The sequence below is a fragment of the Elephantulus edwardii genome, unplaced genomic scaffold, assembly GCF_000299155.1.
Source record: "Elephantulus edwardii isolate Elephantulus edwardi_28Jun2011 unplaced genomic scaffold, EleEdw1.0 scaffold00324, whole genome shotgun sequence".
Classification (NCBI taxonomy): Eukaryota; Metazoa; Chordata; class Mammalia; order Macroscelidea; family Macroscelididae; genus Elephantulus; species Elephantulus edwardii.
Window position 1 is genome coordinate 2,008,569 of NW_006400074.1, and position 24,529 is coordinate 2,033,097.

The window sequence follows — 24,529 nt, forward strand, 5'->3', positions numbered from 1 at the left end:
ATGGATTGATTCGGTGACTGGGGTAATCGGGATGGGTGTGTCAGAGGCAGTGCGGTTGGCGCAGGATAGAGCAGGGTTTAGGGCTGATGTACATAGGGTCGCTATTTGTCGTAAACGACTCAACGGCATATAACAACAACAACAACAGCTGAAAATCTGCTAGAGGGTCAGCTGTGAGTGGTCTGTGGCTTGATGGCACACAACAACTATCTTCATAAACCTTGTAAATGTGGTGCAAAATTAGTCAAGTTCTTAATATATTAATTTCTTACATTGTATAAATTTGTTAAAAAAGAACAAATTAGTAAAAAAAAGGAAAGAGCATTTGAAATTATATTCTAAGACACTTTAAACAGACCTATACCTGGTTTTATGGCTCCTCTGTATGTTAGTCTTCTTTCAGCTAAGAAGCCCTGGTGACACAGTGCTAAGTGCTCAGCTATGACCTGGAAGGCCAGATAGGTAGTTTAATCCACTCACTCTCCAAGGTCAGAAGATGAGGCAGTCTGTGTTGGTAATCATTAGTCTCAGAAACACTATGGGCATTTCTGCTCTATCCTTTGGGTTGCTGTGAATCAGACCAACTCAATGACGAACTGGTTTTTGCTTCCCTCCTCCTCAAATGAGAATTCAGTTTCCAAGACTAAACTAGAAGGCTCACAGCAGACAACAGAGGAAATCAATAGCTGGGACTTCAAAATCTATACACACAGTAACAGATTCTATATAGTTTAATCCTGTCTAAAACATAAATGGAAAAGATCAAAAATAGTTGTTTTGTAATATATTGTTTTTACATGCAACTCTATGCATAATAGCTCTGAACCCTGTCCTAGCCTTAGCCAATCTCATTACCTCTGACCCACCTGTCCCAACTGCCCCAGGTCAATCTATCTCATCCAAGCGCTTCTTCTCTTCCACCCTTCCAAGCATGAAATTCTTCTCCAATGACTGGTCCCTCCTGGCCATATGCCCAAAGTATGTCAGATGGAGCTTCAAAGTCTTTTCCTCCAAAGAGCAACTTGGTTTTACCTTCTCCAGGAGAGACCTGTTTATTCTCTTGGCAGTCTGTGGTATGTTCAATATTCTTCTAGAGCACCACTATGTCTTCAACCAGTGACCAACCACACTTAAAAGCAATTTGTACTACACATAATGTTGCAAAATATAGTTTGCTCCTGTCATCATATTAGTAAGATTATATGTAATATTTTGAACCCACAGTGACAAAGATGGAACTCTTTAAGATACAGGTAATAAAAGAGAAAATGAAGGAACTTGATCAAGACTAAGTTAGATATATTAGATATACTATGCTGTCATTCTCTATAGCAAAGACATGAAAAACCAAGAGAAATAGGTACAGATGGCAACCCTGGATCCTGAGCATCAGGTTGGAAAAATAAAGAAACAGACTGGATATGGATTAGAAGAAAAAATGAAACAAAAATTGTGAATGGAGAGTGATAGAGAGCAGAGATGCCCTGGCACAACACTGCTATCTTGAGGCAAACCCAGCAACAATTCTGGGTGAGGCGGGCAGTGAGAAGACAACATCGCAGAATTGCCAATAGGTCTGTGTCAACACTCCTTTTGGAGTGAATCAAAGTGAACAAGTCAGGAACCATATCTAAAGAAGGAAAGTGCAGGGAGAAGAGTAAGAGCATCAGGGATCTCAGTACAGGGGTCACAGGAAGTGGCAGAGTCCTCCTGCACACCCACGTGCTTGCCCCATTCCTAAGGCCACCACCCTGCCAATGCGGTGAGCTGCAAAGAATCCTTATGTTCCCACTGGCACATCATACCTCCACCACCACCGAGTTAGGAGCAGAGAGCATGCTTGTGCCCTCAGCTGCCACCAGAACCCCACGACTGCCACTATGCCCATCCAGCAAGTAGCAGGGAGCTCCCATGAGATTGGTCACACTGCTCTTGAATCACCTTCTATGTCACTGGGCTGCACCTGCCCAGCCTGCGCCCAGGCACCCAACACTGCAGTGAGCAGCAATGCATGCTCCATCTCTGGCCACCGTTCTATCCATGTGGCAACAGGTGGTGAGCTCTTCTGTGCTGCCAGACAAGTGATGTGTGAAGCAAGCCCATCCTCCCCAACATATCAGAATAAAGCAAAACATAAAACAAGGAGAAAAGGGGCATACAATCAATTAACATATGTGTAAATCAGTAACATATTAATGCCACAGACGTTGTTGTTGTTAAGTGCTATCAAGTCAAGATGACTCACAGAAACCCTATGAACAAAAGACCTGAACCCTGTTGTATAACTATCATCATTTGGCTACGTTAATAGAGTTTCCTGAGGCACACTGTTTAGGAAGTGGATGCCACTCCTACTTCCAAGCCTGTCTTAATCCAGGAGCTCCACCAAACACTGTCCACCATGGGTAACCATTATGGCATTTGACACGAGTGTCACAGTGTTTAGCATCACAGCAACCCCAAGTCACCTCTGTACAGCAAAATGACAGACCAGTGCTATACTACTTAGAAGAAAGTCTGTTGAAACACAATTAAAACTAGGTCTGAGGACCGAAGGCCCATGAGTCCAACTACCTTTTAAATATAAGGCCCTCCACGAGGTCCCAACCTATTCCAAACTGAGAGGCCTCCAGCTCACACTGATAGCTAAATCCACCAAATCCAACTGGCTCACATCCAATTGTGAATGAAACAAAAAAAAAAAAAACAGTCTCCCCCTGAGTCTCAAACAAAACAAGAGAAGCCACTTTGTAGAACCCAACAGCTCCACATATCAGCCCCAATGCCACAGATACAGCAGATAATAACAAATCACAGGAAAAAAACCCAGGATAGCCTTACTCAAAAAAGTAGCAAAATAAAAGGGAAGACAACATTCTTGAGAAAGAAATAATAAAAGAACTACCTAGAAAGAAATGTAAAAGAATAATATTTAAGATCTTCAAAGAGATCAGAGAAGACACAGGAAAAAAATTCAACCCTAGACTAGTTCATTAAAGCAACATAAGCACAAATAAATGGTAGATTAAGTGCAATTAGAAACTATATGAAAACAATGATTACAAAGTCAGAAAACTAATATTAAAACACAAGCAGATAACTCAATGAAAAGATACAGAACTAGATAGAATTCAGTCACCATTGTTGTTACGTGCTATCCAGTCAGAATCCCTCAGCTGACCTTCCAATGGGTTTTCAGATGTTATAAATCACATGGAAGGAGAGGGCCCATCTTCCTCCAGTAGAGCAGCTGGTGGATTTGAACCACTAGACTGCATTTGCAGTGTAACACCTTACCACTAAAACATCTCCTACAAGAGTACCTTATACAAGAAATAATAGAGGACTGTGTTATAGTGGATCTGTTGTTCAAAATGCCTTTCCTAGACCACTATATTTTGCTTGGAAGGAAGATGAATATAGGGTGTGATAGTGTGAAAGGAGCAGATATAATATGAAGTGACCGAACCTGACTTCTACTCACTTCATAAAGGAGAATTGTCCCCATCAATAACATCCACAGTACCAAAAAAATAGCTACACGGTCAGACATGCCACCGCTCCCCCCCACCCCATGCTCCTGTACCTATTTCTATGAATCACTGGGTCCAATATTTGTTACAAATTGGCTCACAGACTTTACTCACAGTTGTAGGGTTTATTTGAGAAATAGAGTGTGGAGTGGAGGATACAAAGCAAAAGAAATAAATAAAAAACAAACTAACAAACCAGAAAGATTAAATGGGGGAGAAACAGTATCTCTTTCTCTCTCTCCCTTCCCCCACCCCAACACACACACACACACACACACACACACACACACACACACACACACACCCTCTCATATTGGGGTCTACAGGAGAGCAGCACCAGCCATAGTGGAGAACCAGAGAACAGAAGTAAGACAGCCCAGAGCTGGGACTGGTGGCTCAACAAAACCAGAGTCAAAGGCCTTCACCTAAGCTTCCTGGAGGGAGGGGGAGAGATACCATAACTGGCAGGACTAAGAGAGTACTGTAACACTGGCCACAAGGCTTAAACTTGAAGGGCCTGAGAGCACATTTAAGAAGGTTGCAGAGTGGTATATACTCCGGGTGGGGGTGATTGTATACTAGTTAAGGAATTTTTCTTTTACTTTTCAAAGAGAAGAGTGAACTCGGGGGGGGGGGAGAAAAGTGCAACAATGAATGAATGGAAATCCAAAATCTCTATAAATGTTCACTGAGATTAATAATAATTTTAAAAATTTAGAAAAAAAAAGTTGTCTTGACTGGCAAATTGTATCCTCTTGACAACTTGAACTGTAACCTGTTTACTTCCCTAATAAACTCCATAATAGTGAATATAGTTTTGTGAAAACTGTGTAGCTACTGCAAAAGATTTTGTACCTAGCTGAGCAGTAGGATTTTTGTTGGAAATAGCAGGAGACAGTGCAGGAGTTGGGAAACTTGTGTGACTTCACTGGAAGTGGTTTTATGTTGTGAATATTCTTGATGGGGACAGTTGCCCCTTGTGGCTAACATGTTTGAAAACAATCAAAAAAAAAGAATTGAACAAAAACTAAGAATTATGTGGAGCACCATCATAAAGAATAATTTACATACAACAGGATTTCTATGAGAGAGGAAAGTACAGAGAGGATTTCTGAAAATTTAGTAAATATCAGGAAAGGTGAGGATGTTATCAATCAAAGAAAATTAACAAATGTCAAATGAGCTATACACCTTCTCCAATAATTCAGTATGATCTGTAATAATCAAACTTTCTAAAACCAAAGATCAAGAAAGAATTCTAAAAGCAGCTTGTGAAAAAAAAATAATCACTTACAAAGAAGGACCAATAAGACTAAGTGGTGATTTCTTTTCTAAAACCTTCCAAGTAAGATGGCAGTGGGATGACATATATAAATGTCTGAAGAAAAAAAGATTACCAGACAAGAATCATGAATCTAGCAAAAGTGTCTTTAAGAAAAAGATAGTGGAACTAACATTAGCAGAAAAAGAAAAATGAAGGGAAACTGTGAAACCCAGACCACTTTTATAAGAAATATTAAGGGGGGTCCTGTGGATAGAGAAAAAAAGACAGAAGTAAAAATAAAGCTAAAGTACTGGTTACATAGAATCAGAGTTGCTAAAGTGTAAATGACAACCTAAAAAAAAAAAAGGAGGGAGACCCCCACCCAGCACCAAGGCCATCAGTTACCTTTCAAGCCTAGAAGTTAAATCATCCCTATGAATCAATTGTTGAATACAACAATTCAACAAGGAGAAATGTGGGGTCAAGATTGGTGGACAATTTATCAACAATCTGCGTTATGCGGATGACACAACCCTGCTTGCTGAAACTGAGGAGGACCTGAAGCGCCTGCTGCAGAGTGTCAAGGACTGCAGCCTACAATATGGATTGAGGCTCAATGTCAAGAAGACAAAGATTCTCACCACTGGACCAATTGGCAGCATCAGGATGGATGGTGAAGAGATTGAGACTGTACACAGCTTTAGTTTGCTTGGCTCCATAGTTAATAGTCTTGGCACCAGCAGCCAGGAAATTAAAAGGCGCATTGCCATGGGAAAGTCTGCTATTAGGGACCTCTCCAAAGTGCTGAAGAGCAATGGTATCTCTTTGGAGACTAAGGTGCGTCTGATACAGGCCATGGTCTTCGCAATCACCTGTTATGCATCAGAGAGTTGGACAATGACCAAGGAGGATAGAAGGAGAATTGATGCCTTCGAGCTGTGGTGCTGGAGAAGAGTATTGAGAATACCATGGACTGCTAGGAAAACAAACAGATTTGTCCTGGAAAGGGTTAAACCAGGTGGCTCCTTGGAGGCAAGGATTCTGAGGCTCCATCTAACATACTCTGGACATGTTGTGAGGAGAAACTGGTCCTTAGAGAGGGACATCATGCTTGGGAGGGTGGAGGGACAGCGCAGGAGAGGAAGGCCCTCTATGAGGTGGATTGATTCAGTGACTGGGATAATTGGGATGGGAGTGTCAGAGACAGTGCGATTGGCACAGGACAGAGCGGAGTTTAGGGCTGTTGTACATAGGGTCGCTATGAGTCGCAGGTGACTCGACGGCACATAACAACAACAACAACAACAAATGAATCAATTCTCAAAAAAAAGGAAGACCTGCAAGATCAATACTTAAAGAGAAACAAACTCCTTTGATCAGCCATACGAGAATAAATGGGCAGGCTTTCTCAAAAAGTTTTAACTAGAAATACCATTTGGCCCAGTAATTCCCCTACTGGGAATACATCCTAAAGAAACCAGAGCCATGACTCAAACAAATGTATGCACATCCAAGTTTATTGGTGCGTTATTCACAATAGCACAGAGATCTAAGCAACCCAAGTGCCGATCAACAAACGAATGGATAGAAAAACTATGGTACATTCACACAACGGAATATTACACATTGAAGAACAATAAATTCAGTAAAACGCTACACAGCATGGGGGAACCTGGAGGACATAATGCTGAGTGAAGTATCTCAGTCACAAAAGAACAAAACTGCGTAACACTGCTGTTATAAAATAGAAGTGACATGGGGGGTTGGGTAGAGAATGGGAAAAAAATGGACAGATAATGAACACTGCATTAGATTAGATTAGATTAGGGGAAGAAATATGCAAAAGGAATAAAAGAATATCAGAGATTATATATATGACAGCAATCTGGAACAAGGGCTGCATTGCAGGGAGGGCAGGGAGGAGGGGGGAGAAAATGTGCAAAAAAACCCAAAAAAGAAATAAAAATATAATTAAAAAAATAAAAGGGCAGTATTGTCCCAGGGACAAAGTTCAGAAGACAGAAAGGATACAAAAGAAAGATAAATGGAAACAGGAAACACAAGAAAGAGGGAAGAGCACTGTTACAAAGGGAGGTACTGATAAACTTTATTGATTATTTAAAAATTAAAACAAAATTCTCTCCTGAAATCATCCTTCATGCCCATATGGAAGTTCTGTAACTTAATCTTTAATTCCTCCTCCTTTTAAAATTAACTTTTCATTTGACTGAAAGTTTACAGAGCTGGTTTTCCATACACATTCTGTTTTGTGGCATTGTTTACAATCAGTACCTAATCCATGCCATGGTCTTCGTAATTACTTGCTATGCATCAGAGAGCTGGACAATGACTAAGGATGACAAAAGAAGAATCAATGCCTTTGAGCTGTGGTGCTGGAGAAGAGTAATGAATATACCATGAACTGCTAGAGGAACAAAGAGGTTTGTCCTGGAGAGGGTGAAACCAAGCTGCTCCTTTGAGGCAAGGATTTTGAAGCTCTGTCTGACTTTGGGCATGTTGCAAGGAGGGACCAGTCCTTGGAAAGGGACAATATTCTTGGAAGGGTGGAGTGACAGTACAAAAGATAAGACACTTGATGAGATGGATTGACTCAAGTGACTAGTGTAATGAGGGCAGGTGTGTCAGAAAACCATGAGGTTGGATCAAGATAGAGTGGGTTTAGAACTGTTGTACATAGGATTCCTATGAGTTACAAGTGAATTGACAGCACATAATAACAACACAAGCTGCAATACAGAAATATTCTATGAGTAAAATACTGAATGATGTTGTTATGGCTATGTGCCAAGACAACTCATGGCGAGTCTATGCACAACAGTTCTGAACCCTGTTCTTTCCTGAGTCAATCTCACTCTCCCTGGCACAATTACCCCAGTCCCCAAGGTACTGTGTCAATTCATCTCATCCAGGGTCTTCCTCTCTTGGCTGTCCCTTCAACCTTGCAAGCATAATGTCCTTCTACAAGGACTGCTCCCTACTTACAACATGCCCAAAATATATGAGAGAGAGATAGAGAGCTTCAAAATCTTTGCCTCCAAGAAGCAGCCTGGTTTTACCCTCTCCAAAACAAACCCATTTGTTCTCTTTGCAGTCCATGTTATGTTCAATTCCCTTCTTTAGCACCACAACTCAAAGGCTAAATCAATTCTTCTTCTATTATCCTTAGTTATTGTCTAGCTGTCTGATAAGTGGCAAGCAACTGTGAAGACTATAACCTGGATCAGGGACACCTGTCTCTACACTGATATCACTCCTCTTTAGCACTCTGGAGAGTGCCTGATGGCAGATATTCCTAATGCAATTAATCTTTTGATTTCCTGACTGCGGGTGCCACAAGTGTTGATAGTGGAGCCAAGCAAGAAGATAAGTACATGGAGTCACTATACAAACAATAACTTCTTGACACTTTGCCACTATTACAGAAGGTAACAGATTAAAGAATCAATTGTACTGAAGGAAGAATTCCAAGCTACAACAAAAGAGTTGTAAAAAACAAAGCCCCAGGAATTGAAAAAATACCAACAGGTGTGTATCTATAAACAAATGCAGCAACAGATATGATCAACCAATTGAAAGAGATCTATAATTGTGCCCATTCCTAAATAAAATTGATGCAAGAAAATACAGAAATTTTAGAAAAATATCATTAACATCATGCCCAAATAAAATCTTGCTGAAGATTATTTTAAAAGTAGCTGGAATCAATAGGGAATTGACAGAAATTAAAGCTGGATTCAGAAGAGGACAAGGAACAATAGATAACATTGTTAATGCCAGGTGGATCTTGGCTGAGAACAGAGAATAGAAGAAAAATGTTTGTGTTTCAGTGACTATGAAAAGGCATTCAACTGGGTGGATTATATATTGTGGGTAACACTGATAAGAATGGAAATTCTCGAACACTGAGTGGTTTGAAGAGAACAAAGGGACATTACATTGTTCCAAATCAAGAAAGGTGTGAGACAATGTTGAGTCTTTTCATTCTCCTTACTCCAGCAATATTCTGAACAAATAATTCAAGAAGCTGGACTATATGAAAAATAACCTGGGAACAGGATTGAAAAAAGACTTATTAACAACATGTGATGTGGAGAAGACACAATCTTCTCACCACAATCTTCTCACAATCACATCATCACACCACAACGATTTCTTAAGGTCTTTAAGAACAAGGTTGTCACTTTGAAGACTAAGGTGTGCCTGATCCAAGCTATGGTACACCACCACCAACATATATATACATGTGACAATAAATAAAGAGACCAAAGAAGACTGAGTCTTTGAATCGTGGAACAGGCACTGATACCCAAGGCCAGTCAAAAGAACAAGCAAATCTGTCTTGGAAGAAGTGTAGCCAGAGTGCACCTTAGAAGTGGGGAAGGTGAGACTTTGTCTTTCATTTTTGGAGAATGTTATCAGGAGGTGCAGTCCCTCAAAACATTATCCTTGGTAAAGTAGGAGGTCACTGAAAAAGAAGAAAAGTCTCAATACGGTGACTACAACAATGAGCTCAAGACAGCAGAGACTCAAAACACAGAAAGGTTTAGGCAATATTTCATTTTTTTGTACGTAGAGTTGTAATGAGTTAAGACTGATTGGATGGTACCTAACAACAAGATATCTAGACTCTACTTAAAAGGACAGGGGCAAAAAGATAGATCAATCATGCCCAAGACTGGTATTTGATAATATTACAGGATTATAGTTATCTTTTAGTAATGATTGAGATTATATCTGAAAGCATTCTTATGTAGTGAAGAAGCATACTAAATGTTTATAGAAAAAAATGGTGACATTTCAGATTTCTTTAGAATAATGGAGGGAGTGTGAGGGTGTAGATGAAATTAGAATGGCCATGTGTTTAAATTACTAAGGGAGGCTGAATTTGAAATAACTGATAATACAAGTTTTCAAAGACACAGTTTTTCTATCCAATGGATGGGAAAATGTTTAGACAATTGGAAAATACATACATTCCACCTTCTTACTGGAAGAATAGGGAATTCTGATGATGTAATAAAGTTGTGCTACTAAACAAAAGGCAGGGATCTGCAGTAGTTTGGATCTACTTGCAGCTGCATAAAAGATGAGGAGTCTCCTGCTGTAAACATTTACAGCCTGAGGAACCCAGAAGAAGTCGCTGTGAGGTGGAACCAAATCCACAGAAGAAAGTGTGAATGAAAGAGTAACCAGCATTGAGCTTCAAAAAAACCACTCTGGCAAAAAATAGTCACATGGAGAACAAACATAACATAAACCAGACCAACATATAACATTCCAGTACTGTTGTTGTTATGTGCCATAATGTTGTCTGCAACTCATAGCGACCTCATGTACAACAGCCCTAAACCCTGCTCTATCCTGTGACAGTCTCACTGTCTCTGACACACCCAACCCACTACCCCAGTCAGAGTCAATCCATCTCATTAAAGGTGTTCCCCTCCTGCACTGTCTGTCCCTCCGCTTCCCATGCACGATGTCCCTCTCCAAAAGGACCAGTCCCTCCTTGCAACATTCCAGTATTAGATCTGAGAAAAGTATAGCAATAATTTAAAATAAAATAAAAGTATATTGCAATTTCTAAAAAGTTTATAGTCCATTATTACTGGGGAAGGGGGGAAACCATAGCACTTTCTGATGTTTAATCCCATGGAAACCACTTAAACACTAAGAACCACTGTAACTATATATATCCCACCTTGTTGTTGTTGCTGTGTATCGTTGAGTCAGAACCGACCCATAGCTGACCCTCCTGCAGGTTTTCAGAGGCAGTTAATTGCACGGAAGGAGATTACTCATCCTTCTCCCATGCAGCAGCGTGTGCATTCGGGATTGCAGCACAGCTTTCTGCTACTAGGCCACCAGAATTCCTTTATCTTAATCTAAGATATTACCTCACAGAAACACATGATGTGCATAAAGAATAACTGGTATATCAGATTTAATTAACGTCGTTATGGAGCCCTTGCAGTTTCACACTCTTAGCTACGAACTTAAAGGTTCAAACTGGCCAGCTGCCCCTGGGAAAGAGACGTGGTGGTGGCAGTGTACCCTCATAAAGACTGAGAGCCTTGGGAACTCTGGTAGTTCTACTCTACCCCACAGGGTCACTGGGAATCAGAACCACTTTGATAGCAGCATGGCTGCTTTCACGCCATTATAAAATCTGCCAGTAGGTGGACCTGAAATAGCACGGAACAAACTAAAATTTATAGTACTTAACCAAAACCAAATAGAAGTAGGAGAAATACTCTGACACGTAGGTGGGGAAATGTGAGTACATGCAAACAAAATGCATCATTACCACAAGAAAAAACTTCTTTATAGTGACTTCCTTAGCCTCAACTTCTAAAAATACAAAACCAAACCCAAACTTCACCTGTATGGTTTCTATCACTCTCACTCACTCACTCACTCACTCACTCACTCACTCACTCACTCACTCACTCACTCATTGCAGCTGAGTCAGAAACAACTAGTAGCTAGACCCTCTAGCTAGTTTTCCAAGGCTCTAAACTCTGCAGAGACTGTCCATCTTTCTCTTGCTGAACAGCTGGTAGATCCGAACCACCAGGGAGGCATGGACTTTAGTTAGCAGCACAACTCACTATAGAAAATGCCACCAGGGCTCCCCATATTGATTTGTCTGTTGTTAGGTGTCATATCTAGTTAACTCTGACTCACAGCAAACCTATGAATAACAAATCTGAATCCTGCCCTATGCTGCATCCTATTTCCATTTTTGCTGACCTTGAGCTCTTATAGTCACTGTGTCAATCTATCTTGTTGAGGGTCTTTCTCTCCTTCTTTGACCTTCCACCTTTCCCAGCATGATTTCCTTTTTCAAAGACTGACAACATGGCCAAATTACATGAGATAAAGTTTCACCGTCATTGCCTTTAAGGAGCACCGTAATTGTACTTCCTCAAAAATAGAATTTCTGGTTCTTTTTGGCAGTCCATGGTATAATCAACACTCTTTGCCAATGCCACAATTCAAAGGCATCAATTCTTCTATCATCCTTATTCAAACGTCTCATTTTCAGATGCACAGGAAGCTACTGAATAGACCATGCTTGGATCATGGCCACTTTTTAAACTGACATTCTTGCTCTTTAGCACAATGGAGAGGTCCTTGACAACAGATTTCTTTAATGAAGCATCTCTTTTAATTTCCTGACTGCTGTTACTTTGGTGTTGAAGTGGATCCAAGTAAAATGAAATCCTTGACAACTTCAATCTTTTCTCCATCTGCCATGACATTGCCTATTGTTCCAATAGTGAGGATTTTACTTATGTTGAGACATAATCCATGTTAGGCTCTAGTCTTTGATCTTCTAAATGAGATGTTTCAAGACCTTCTCATTTTCAACAAGCAAATTTGTCACTAGCATAACACAGGTTGATGATGAGTCCTCCTCAATATTTCCTCTTTCTTCTTCATACAGTTCAGTTTTTCGACTGGTCAGCTCAGTATATAAACTGAACAGGTATGCAGAGATGATCCAACCGTGATACACACCTTTCCTGATTTTAAGCCATACAGTGTTCCTTTGCTCTGTTTGAAAAATAGCTTTTTAGTGTATGTGTAGGTTTTGCATGAGCACAATGAGTGTTCTGGAATTCCTATTCTTCTTGATGTTTTCCATCATTTACTATAATCCATATAATCAAATGCCTTTGCATGGCTTCTATGCCAATAATTTTTCTATTAATTGTTTCTTGGAGGATTTTTGGTATATCTACAACTTTTATTGTCAAGGGGCCCCTTGAGCAGAATGAAGAGAGAAGAGTGGGTGGCGCCCAAGCCAGACAAGCAGTGTTTGACAGGCTTGTAGATGATGGAGAACTTGCCCAAATAGTGTCCAATTATCTAGGGCTTGATATCCTCCTGGTTAAAGGTCTTGCCGTGTACACGCCCACAACGCTGCCCACCATCTCAGGCAGGATGATCATGTCCTGCAGGTGTGTCTTCACCACCTCAGGCTTCTCCATGGGAGAAGCACCTCGTTTTTGGCATTGCACCTCTGCTTCACCAGCGAGTGCTGCTTCCTGCACAGGCCCTGGGTCAGTGGCCTGTAGGGCTACATTAGCTGCTCACAGGACATGTCCAGCAGCTGGTCCAGGTGCAAGCTGCGGTAAGCAAACTTAGAATAAGTCTGCTTCCTTATCTGCTCCACTTCTGCCATCTTGGGGGGGCTTCCAAAAAACTCTACAACTGTTTTTCACCATGGAAATAAATAAACTTTCACTGTTGTTGTTATGTACTGTCGAGTCTACTATGACCCAGTGATCCTATGAACAACGGCTCTGAAGCATGCTCTATTCTGAGACAATCTGTAACTGACACAATTCATTAACCCAGTCACTGAGTCAATTCATCTCTTCCTGGGTTTTCCTCTCCTGTGCTGTCCCTCCACCCTTCAAAGCATGATGTTCTTCTCTAAGGGCTGGCCCCCCCTGCCAACATGACCAAAGTATGTGAGATGGAGTTTCAAAATCCTTGCCTCCAAGGAGCAGCTTGGCATCATCTTCTTCAGGACAGACTTGTTCTCTTGGCAGTCCATGGTATAGTCAATACTTTTCTCGAGCATCATAGCTCAGAGGCATCGATTCCTCTTCTGTCATCCTTGGTCACTGTCCAGCTCTCTGGTACATAACAAGTAATTGTGAAGATCGTGGCCTGGATCAGGCACATCTTAGTCTATAGACTGGCAATGTTGCTCTTCAGTACTCTGGAGAGGTCTCTGACAGATGATTTACTTAATGCAATTCATCTTTTGATTTCCTTACTGCAGCTGCCAAGAGTATTGAGTATGGACCCAAGCAAGTGGAAACTGTTAACAATCTCCTGACCCAAGCAAGCTGAAACTGTTAACAATCTCCATCTCTTCTCTACGTATCATGCTGCTGCCAATTAGCCCAGTGGTAAGAATCTCCATCTTCTTGATATTGAGGTTCAATCTATATAGAAGACTGCAGTCCTTGACCCTCTGCAGCACACGCTTCAAGCTCTTCTCAGGAAGATTGTGTCATCTGCATAATGCAAGTTGTTGATGCATTTTCCTCCATTCCTGATGTCACATTACTCCTCATAAAGTCTGGCTTCCTGAGTGATCTATTCCCCATACAGATTGAAAAGGCTTGGAAACAGGACACATGTCTGATGAAATCCTTTACTGATTTTGAACTATGCAGTATTTCTTTGCTCTGTTCTGATGATTGTTTCCTGGTCCGAGTATAGGTTTCCCATGAGCACAATCTGATGTTCTGGGATTCTCATTTTCCTCAAGGTTAGCCACACCTTTTACAATTACAATTATGTTTTACAAATCTATATTAAACCTAACATCTCTCCTAAATTTTATTTCCATTTCTAGCATCACACCGGACCAAAAAGAAGCCCTTTCCTTTCACTTTTGTTGAATCAGAACCAACTCATAGCTGTCCCTCCAGTGGGTAATCAGAATCCGTAAACTACACAGGAGGAGATTAGTCATCTTTCTCCTAAGGAGCTACTGGTACATTTAAACCAACAGAGAGGAGCAACCATCGGGTTGGCAGAACAATTCCCTATCTGCTAGGCCACCAGTGCTTCCTACACTGGCCAGGAGCACCCAAGATTAAAAAACAATGTTAGATATTTAATAAGTAAGACCAGATTCCTTGGATTCATATTCAATATGGTATATATGGTTACGTAAAAAGAAATACTTCTGTAAGCATGAAGCTCTCCTCCTCCTCCTACCCAACCTAAAATAAAACAAAGCAAAACAACAACCAACCAAACCCTGATAAGAAAGTATGGCCATTTTAAATTAAGAGTCATTTTAATGGAGTTTTATTTTATACCTAAGCCTCCTATTAAATCCTCTGATTTCTAACAGTTGTAAATAAAGTCATACTTTATAAAAAAACACAAAAATGTTTTATTCAATATTATTTTTCTCTCTTTTTACAGTTTTCAAGAAAACAGAACTACTTCAGGAAGAAAAGTACTGTTTTAAAATGTATTATACTTCTTAACACAGCAAAAATACATAAACTGAAGGGTTAACTTACGGTTAACTGTTTCAATGATTTCAGAGGTGGGGTGTGTGTGTGTGTGTGTGTGTGTTTGTGCACGCGCATGTGCACACACGCATGTGTGAGCAAAGGGTTAAAAAAATCCATTAAGTGCTCGCTTTGGCAGCAGATATACTAAAACTGGAACAATATAGAGAAGATCAGCCAAGAAGTGTTCCATAAACAAAAAAGAAAAAAAATATCCATTAAGACACCCAGATGATACCAGCAAACCCTCACCCATTACCCTAGTTAATAATTACACAGTTTCTCAATCAGCAGAAGGCCACTTCAGGGAGAAAGACCAACAAAACCATAACTTTTTATCTTTAGAGTGGTCAGAGTCTGATGAATGGGTCAAAGATTTCTTAAACAGGAAGAACTATATCAGCAGATTTTTGTCAGCAACTAAAAATGCTTATTACAAAATAGATATGGTTAAAAGAAAGTGCTTTTTATCTTATTACCAACCATAAAACATTCATTCTGCTATAATGCCTTTCTGTATCCATTTCTACCAAAAGAATATAGCAATTGTAAAGTTACTCAAGAGCATCAAAAGGCAAAATGCATTCGAGCAGCCTGATGTTCAAAGTTAAGGCAGGAGTTTGAGCAAAAGAGGATGTGATTCAAACATCTACATTATAACATAATAAAAACGTAAATTGTTCAAACTAGGTGGTAGGTATATTGTGATCATCATAAAAGTATTTCTACTTTTTAATATATATGAAAACATCTATAATAAAAAACTAAATGTCTTTATCTTGGTTAATACAAATGAGAGTATCAATCTCTATTCACCGCCTTGTTTCTATATCGATACATTTGACCAGGCAAATGCTGGTGCTTTTTAAACTCAAACTGTAATACATAAATATCTGGTAATAAATCAACCTGTTATCTTTCTATCATGTTTATGTAATAAATATTTTTTCAACCATAATAACAAAATCTTAATGATTTTTTACTCTGCTTCAATCTTTATATAATTATTTTTCTATGTCAATTTTCATTCTTCTTAGTCATTATTTTTCCCACCACTTGCCTGTTTGGTTGTGGCCTGCATGTTAGTGCGATGGTGCAAGTTATGCCATTGGTATTTCAAATATTAGCAGGGTCATTAATGGTGGGTAGGTTTCAGTGGGGCATCCAAACTAAAACAGAATAAGAAGTAGGGTTAGCTATCAACTTCTAAAGGTCACTGAAAAGATACAAAAGAAAGAAAAGACCAAAACAGAGGTCAGAAGAGACTGTGACATTTGTTCTTGAACATAAAGAAGCTAAAGGAAAAGGAAGAAATAATGAAATAGAAGAGCTGAGCAGATTTCAACGAGTAGCTTGAGAAGGCAAAGCAAAGTATTATGATGAAATATGCAAAGATCTGCAGTTATAAAACGAAAAGGGAAGAATACAATTAGAATTTCTTAAAATGAAAGCACGGAAAGAAAAAATGTTAATTCCTTAAAGATTTAATAATGCAGGGAAAAATACTATTTTTCCTATAAAAAGATGAAAAGAATACAAAGTAACAGCACCAAAAACTATTAGTCAACATTAAACCATTTCAGGAAGTAGCATATGATCAAGAAACAATGGTAGTGAAGGCAGAAGGCCACGCTGAACTGGAAGCACTGGCAAAAAAATAAAGCCCCTAGAATTGATGGGATACCAACTGAATTCACTATAGGAAGAAATTCAGAAAATGTAGCCAGTGAACTGGTCACTCAAGTGGGAGAGATCCATAGATTCCATAGAATACACAAATTATTTAACAATATCATTAATATTACACACAAATAAAATCTTACCATTTCAAAATGGTTAGAACCGTACATCAATTGGGCGCTTCTAGAAATTCAAGTTGGATTCAGAAGGGGATATGAAACAAGGGATCTCATTGCTGATGTCAGATGGATGCTGGCTAAGAGTAGAGAACAGAAGAAAGATGTTTACCTTTGTTTTGACTATGCAAAGGTATTGGACTGTGTGGATCACAATAAACTACAGATAATATTGATAAAAATGGCAATTCCAGACACTTAATTGTGCTCATGTCAAACCTATAAACTAAGACATTGTTATTCAAACAGAACAATGGGATGGATACCAGCTGTTGTTTAAAATCATAAGTATTGTTCACCAGGGTTGTGTCCTTTCATAATCATCCAGCACGTATGCTGGGCAAATACTATGAGAATGTAAGACTTTGTAGATAAGAATGTGTCTAGCAGGGAGATACAAATCAAAACAACAATGAGATATCATCCCATGCCAACAACAATAATGAAGTTCAACAAGGCAGAAAACAACAAATGTTGGCAAATGTATGGAGAGGTGAGAACTCTCACTCACTGCTAGTGGGAACGTAAAATGGTACAGCCACTATGGAAGGAGGTCTGGCACTTTCTCAAAAGGTTAATACAGACATATCATTTGTTCCAGCTATCCCCTTCTGGGAATATACCCTAAAGAAAACAGAGGCATGACACAAACAGAGGAACGAACGCACACCCATATTTATTGTAGCATTATTTATAATAGCGAAGAGACAGAAGCAGCTCAAGTGCATGTCAACAAATGAATGGATAGAAAAACTGTGGTACATTCACATAAATATTATGCAAGAATGAAAAACAATGAACTTGTAAAACACTACACAACATGGGTAAGTCTAGAGACATTATGTTGAGTGAAACATCTCAGTCACAAAAGAACATATAATGCATAACAATGCTGTTTTAAAATAGGATTAACAAGGGGGCAGGGAGAGGAGAACAGAAAAGAGTGAATAGATAATGATCACTGCACTGGAACAGATGAGAGGAAGGACTGACAGAAAGGAATGTATGATTAGGCATTACAGGTGCTTTACTAAGTGAATTGGGGGAGGAGGAAGAGAGGGGAAGGAAGGAAAAAGTACATCACTGAACTAATAAAAATCCAACCTTTCTGTAAACTTTCATTAAAATCACAATTTAAAAAAAAACCACCAAAAATCTTCTTAACTAATAGGCAATGCCATGACAAGTGAAGAAAAGTTTAAGCTACTTTAAGTTGATTTAAGTTAAGGATTTCCTTATAATTGCATCTGCTACCAACATCCATAGAAGCAGCAGTGAAAAAAAAATCAAAAGAAATACTGCATTGGGAAAAATCTACTGTCAAAGATCTCTTTAAAGTATTAAAAAAATGAGGATATCGTTTTAAAGTCTAAAGTACACTTAAGCCATGCCATAGTCTTTTCAAATGCTTCATATGATGCGTGTTAAAACCTAGCTGATAGTAAAGGAAGACTGAAGAACTGAATATTAAAAATACCATGGACTGCCAAAAGAACATGCAAATCTGAAGAAGTACAGCCAGGCTGTTCCTTACAGGCAAAGATAAGAAATTATCTCACATACTTTGGGCACCTTATCAACAAGGGCAAGTCCTTAGAATATAGGACATAATGCATGGAAAAGTAAAAGGCTGGTGAGTGAGAAAAAGTCTCTGAAGAAGATGAACTGACACTGATTTTGGCAGTGGGCTTGAGCACAACATACTGAGAAGGAGCAGGATTGGGTAAAGCTGCAGTCTGCCAGAGATCTTTACTCTTACAGATTTCTACTAGTTACTACTATCTGAATTTGAAGGAGCCTTGGTGATACAGTACTCAGAGACACTGGGCTGCTAACCAAAAAGGTCAAGGATTAGAAACTACCAGTCTTACCCTGGGAGAAAGTCTACTTCCATAAAGATTTGCAGAGTAGGTCTGGGGCAGCTGTAACCTGCCCTACAGGGTTCCAATGAGTTGAAATTAATTGAATAGCAGTGAGTTAATATCTGAATTTACCATTTAAGATCATAGAACATTTTCAAATGTATGTGACTTAAGAAAACATGTATGTATTATTTATCGCTCAAGCTGTAAAGCTTCAGGGGAAGAGAATGCCCATCTCTTTCCTGAGGAGCTGCTGGTGGATTCAAACCTCCAGAGTTATCATCAGAGACCCTTTTAAGTCTACTTTTAATTATTTTCCCTAAGGAACAGCATCATAAAAAAAATAAAAATTTGGCACTTCCAAGATGGCTGCAGCGAGGTTAGCTAGGCGGCCAGGGCCGCGGTGACGACAGGAGGCAGAGTCCAGGTTCCCGCTGGGATCTAGGATCGCCTTTGGAATGCTGGATGGAACCTTTCTCTGTCCTCCAGGACATTTCCAATTTTAGATAATGCCTCACATCTCTCCTCCCCGGGGACCCCCTGAAGTCCCCATGTCACCCAAGAAGACAGCTTGAACTTAGACCCCTCCCAGGCTGTTGTGGAGGCTGCTGGAGCGACCATGCATGCTGGCCCTGCTTGTGGGCTCCCAGCTGGCCGTCATGATGTACCTGTCTTTGGGGGGCTTCCGAAGCCTCAGTGCCCTATTTGGCCGAGATCAAGGGCCCACCTTTGATTATTCTCACACCCATGATGTCTACGCTAACCTCAGTCACCTGCCTGGGGCCCCTGTTGGTCCAGGAGGCCCTCAAGCTCCTCAAGGTCTGCCCTACTGTCCAGAACGATCTCATCTCTTAGTGGGTCCTGTGTCGGTGTCCTTTAGCCCAGTGCCATCGCTGGCAGAGATTGTGGAAAGAAACCCCCGGGTGGAACTGGGGGGCCGATACCGCCCAGCTGTGTGTGAGCCCCGCTCACGAACAGCCATCATTGTTCCTCACCGTGCCCGGGAGCACCACCTGCTCCTGCTGCTCTACCACCTGCACCCCTTTCTGCAGCGCCAGCAGCTTGCTTACGGCATCTAAGTCATCCACCAGGCTGGAAATGGAACATTTAACAGGGCAAAGCTGCTAAATGTTGGAGTTCGGGAGGCCCTCCGTGATGAGGAATGGGACTGCCTGTTTCTCCATGACGTGGACCTTCTGCCAGAGAATGACCACAATCTCTATGTTTGTGACCTCCGGGGACCCCGACATGTTGCTGTTGCTGTCGCCATGAACAAGTTTGGATACAGCCTGCTGTACCCCCAGTATTTCGGGGGAGTCTCTGCACTCACTCCTGACCAGTACCTGAAGATGAACGGCTTCCCAAATGAATACTGGGGCTGGGGTGGTGAAGATGACGATATTGCTACCAGGGTGCGCCTGACTGGGATGAAGATCTCTCGACCTCCCACATCTGTGGGGCACTACAAGATGGTGAAACACCGAGGAGATAAGGGCAATGAGGAGAATCCTCACAGATTTGACCTCCTGGTCCGAACCCAGAATTCCTGGACACAAGATGGGATGAACTCACTGACATACCGACTGCTAGCTCGAGAACTGGGCCCTCTCTATACTAACATCACAGCAGACACTGGGACTGACCCTCGGGGCCCCCGCGCCCCGTCTGGTCCCCGTTATCCACCTGGATCCTCCCAGGCCTTCCGTCAAGAGATGCTGCAGCGCCGGCCCCCAACAAGGCCTGGCCCTCTACCTACTGCCAACCACACAGCACCCCATGGTTCACACTGACTTCTCCTTCCTGCCTACCTTAATCATGAAACTGAATCAGAGGAGTGGTACTCCTCATCCAAAGCCCCTCACTGTTCTCTGGAGGGATGTGGGAGGCCTCAACTCTAGTGCTATGCTGGTGGGCAGGGCTCCTCTTCACTGCTTGACTGGAGCTGGGCTCCTCTAGGCCTGGAGCTCCCCCTTTCTTAGGGTCACCTACCAGGCCTTATGACTGTGAATGCTTGATGTCATGATTTTATGTGACAAATCCTGAGAGTCCCCTGCCTCTGGGGTAGGAGCAGGGCTGGATCCCAAGCCCCTTCCTCTTCAAGGAAAAAAAAAGGAACCGGCCTCCCCCGGGGCCCCCCGGGAAAAATTAATCCAATTAAGGGTCCCGGGAAAGAAGGTTGCGAAAAAAACCCCCCGGGCAATTTCCGCCAAGGCCGGAAGAAGTCCCCCCCCCGAAACCGGCCCAAGGGGCCGGAAATTTGAAAAAATTTCCAATAAAGGACTTTGTCTCGCAAAAAAAAAAAATTTGTTGAAAAGACAAATATTTTGAACTTGTTGAAAGGCAATTATTTTGTTTCTCTTCTTTTACTAATTTTAATTGTATTTGAAATTGTCTTTAGTATTCAGATGGGATATTTGTACCCATGCTCATTTACTACCGTAAAATGGTGCACTAGGGGTTTCACAGGGCAAAGACGGGTAATCTATTTTCTTGGGAATATAGCCTCAGAAACCCAATGTTGAGTCAGTTATAAATCTATTCTTAATTCAATAGCAATGAACTTATTTACTTAAGGCAATGTAGTTCAACTAAACCTGTTTACAATGGAGTGAGGGTTTTCCCCTCTAACAATTTCATTTTACTTTGATTAAAAAATCAACAGCAGTCAAAGATCTCTCCAAAATGCTAAAGAGCAATGATACCAGTTTAAAGATTAAGGTGCACCTGATAGAAGCCACGATATTTTCAACTGTTTCTTGTGCATCTGAAAACTGAAGGAGGACGAAGGATGACAGAAAAAAAAAATGTTGCCTATGACAAGTACCTGCTATAGCACTGACTGCCAAAAGAACACACAAGGCCTTTTAGCAGAAGAGCAGCAAGGGTGTTCCTTAGAGGCAAGGGTGGTGAAACCTGGTATCACATATTTTGGCACATGTTATCAAGAGGGACAAGTCCTTGGAAAAGGCCAAGAAAAGATGGAGGGCCAGAAAAAGGGAGGAAGACACTCAAGGAGATGGGCTGGCAAGAGTGACTGTAACAATGGGCTGGAGAGTATCAGAGATCCTGAGTATCAAATAGGGCAAAGTTCAGATCTGTTGTTCATACGACAACCACACCCAGTGATTTTCTCTCTGCTAATGCAAATAAATAAGGAAAAGTAAAGAAGAATTAATACCTTTGAATTGTGGTACTGGTGAAGAGTACTAACTATATCACAGACTGCTAAGAAAATAAATAAATCTATCTTGGAAGAAGTGCAACCAGGATATTCTTTACAGGCATGGATAGTAAGACAGTCTCACTCGCTTTGAATATACTCTTAGGAGGGCTGTTGTTGTTGATTGCCTTTAAGTCTAGCATGACTCACAGCGACCCTATGAACAAAAGGCCTGAAGCCTTGCTATAAATATTGACCTTTATAAAAGTTCATAGAGTTTCTGAAGGCATGTTGTTTAGAAAGTAGATGACACTTCTATTTCCAGTTAGGAGGGCTAGTCCTTAGAAAAAGGTGTCATGCTAGAAAAGGTGAGTAAAAGACCGAATGACCCTCAGTGAGGAGCGATACAATGACTACGACAATGGGCTCAAGTATGTTAGAGACTGTGCGGATGGTACAGGATAGGGCAAAGTTCCAATCTATTGTTCATGGGAACTTTCTGAGTTGTAGTCAATTTGATGAAGACCTTTGGGAGTCACCCAAAGCCCCACTGAGACACAAGAGTCTGGTCTTTCCTGGAAGCCAGCCAGGGTCTTATCCTGCCTTTTGCCACAGGCCTCAGACTAGGCCAGAAAGGCTGTCGAGGGTCAATATAGTCCTATGCCTGATTGTTTCTAAAGATTACTGTGAGAAATATAACAGATCTCTTTCAGTTTGCTGTACTGTGGTAGAGATTTGCAGGTCACTCCTTATTTTATAGTTTGTATGTATATGCTTCCAGTGCTCAGGCTGCTCGTTCATAGGGTCGCTATGAGTCGTCTACGACTCGACAGCATTAAACGACAATAACAATGACGACAACCAAGAGAGAGCTACGTTGGCCTAGTGGAAGGAAGCTGTGCTACCAAGCCGAAGGTGGGTGATTATCATCTGTGGCCCTCGGCCAGGTTCAAATTGTCTTCCTGTCAAACATTCTTCTAGGTGGTATAGCACTGGTCTGTGCGTTACTGTACAGAGGTAACTCGTGGTTGCTGTGATGCTGAAGCCTGTGACAATGATGTGCCAATCATGGTAATGGGCACCCATGGTGGACAGTGTTGGCTGGAGCTTCCTGACTAAATCAAGCCTGGAAGCAGGAGCGGCATCCACTTCCAAAATGGCTTGCCTCCGGAAACTCTATGTATGAACAGTACTCAGGCTGCTCGTTCATAGGGTCACTATGAGTCGTCTACGACTCAACGGCATTAAACAACAACAACAACAACAATGTATATGCTTGCTTGTTTATCATTTGCTCTTATTAATACAGATCTTGTCTGTCAGCTGTACTGGGAGGTAACTGGTGGATTGCTATAATGCAGGACACTATGTCACTGATGATTCAAATGCCAGCAGAGAAACCTACAGTGAACACATTTCAGCACAGCTCCCAGATTAATACAAAAGGGAGCAGGATTTGACATTTGAAATAGTTGTTCTTGTTAGGTGCCATCAAGTCAAGTACAACTTGACCTTATAAACAACAAGTTCATACAAGTGACCCTATGAACAACAGATCTGAACCCTGTGCCAATTTCACAATCTGTTACATATCTGAACCTATTATATCAGTTAACATGTCAATTCACCTGGTTAAGGGTCTTCCTCTCTTTCACCATCACTAGACCTTCCCAAGCATGATGTCTCTCTTCAATAAATTCTTAGCAAAATGCCCCAAGTACATGAGATGGAGTTTTATCTTTGCCTCTAAGAAGTACTCTGGTTGTGTCTTCTCCAAGACATATTTGCTTGTTCTTTTGGCAGTCCATGGGATATTCTGTACTCTTTTCCAATATTACAGTTCAAAGACATCAATTCTTCTGTTATCCTTATTCACTGTCCAGGTTTAGTAGTACAATTGATTGAAAAGACTATGTTCTAAATTAGGCATGCCTTAGTCCTCAAAGTAACATCAATGTTCCTCAATAATTTAGAGAGGTCTCTGACTACAGATTTCCGCAGTGCAATATATTCCCTATCTCCTGACTGCTGGTACCAAGTATCTTGATTGTGGATCCAAGTAAAATTAAGTAATTGACTTTTCTCCATCTATCATAATGTTGCCAATCAGATCAATGGTAAGAATTTTTGTTTTCTTGAAACTGAGATGCAATCATTGAAGGCTATAATCTTTGGTCTTCTGCAGCAAGCATTTCAAGTGTTCCTCACTTTCAGCAAGCAAGGTTGCATCATCAGTATAACAAAGGTTACTGATGAGTCTTCCTCCAGTCTTGATGCTACATTCTTCTTCTTAGAGTCTAGTTTCTTGAATAATTTGCTCAGAACACAAACTTATTAGGTCTGGAGAAAGAATACAACTCAGACATATATCTTTCTTAATTTTAAAACAAGTAGTGTTTCCTTGCTCTGTTCATACAATATCCTGTTGTTCTAGGTTTAGGTTTCTAATGAGCACAATTAAGTGTTCTGAGACTCCCATTCTTCTCAATGTTAGCCATAATTTGTTTTGACAGACCTTTGAAAACCCTATGAGCAATAGAGGAATATGGGTAATTATAATACTAGAGGTAGAGAGAGTTGAGACAGGAAGTCACTAAAAAACGAGGAGAAACAGCTACAAATAGCCATTAATAACTGACGGTAAATATCAATAAGTGGAGCATGACCACAACAAGATAAAGGTAAATAATCTAATAGAAAAATGGGCACAGGATATGAACAGGCACTTCACCGAAGACGACATTCAGATGGCTAACAAACACATGAAGAAATGCTCAAAAT

General features: G+C 40.8%; 2 pseudogenes; one reads left to right on the forward strand and one right to left on the reverse strand.

Annotated features, from left to right (window-relative positions):
• Nucleotides 1-12,528: 12,528 nt before the first annotated feature.
• On the reverse strand, nt 12,529-13,006 carry LOC102866587 (annotated as a pseudogene).
• A 5,947-nt stretch (nt 13,007-18,953) lies between these two features.
• Nucleotides 18,954-20,378, forward strand: LOC102867003 (annotated as a pseudogene).
• The last annotated feature ends 4,151 nt before the right edge of the window (nt 20,379-24,529 follow it).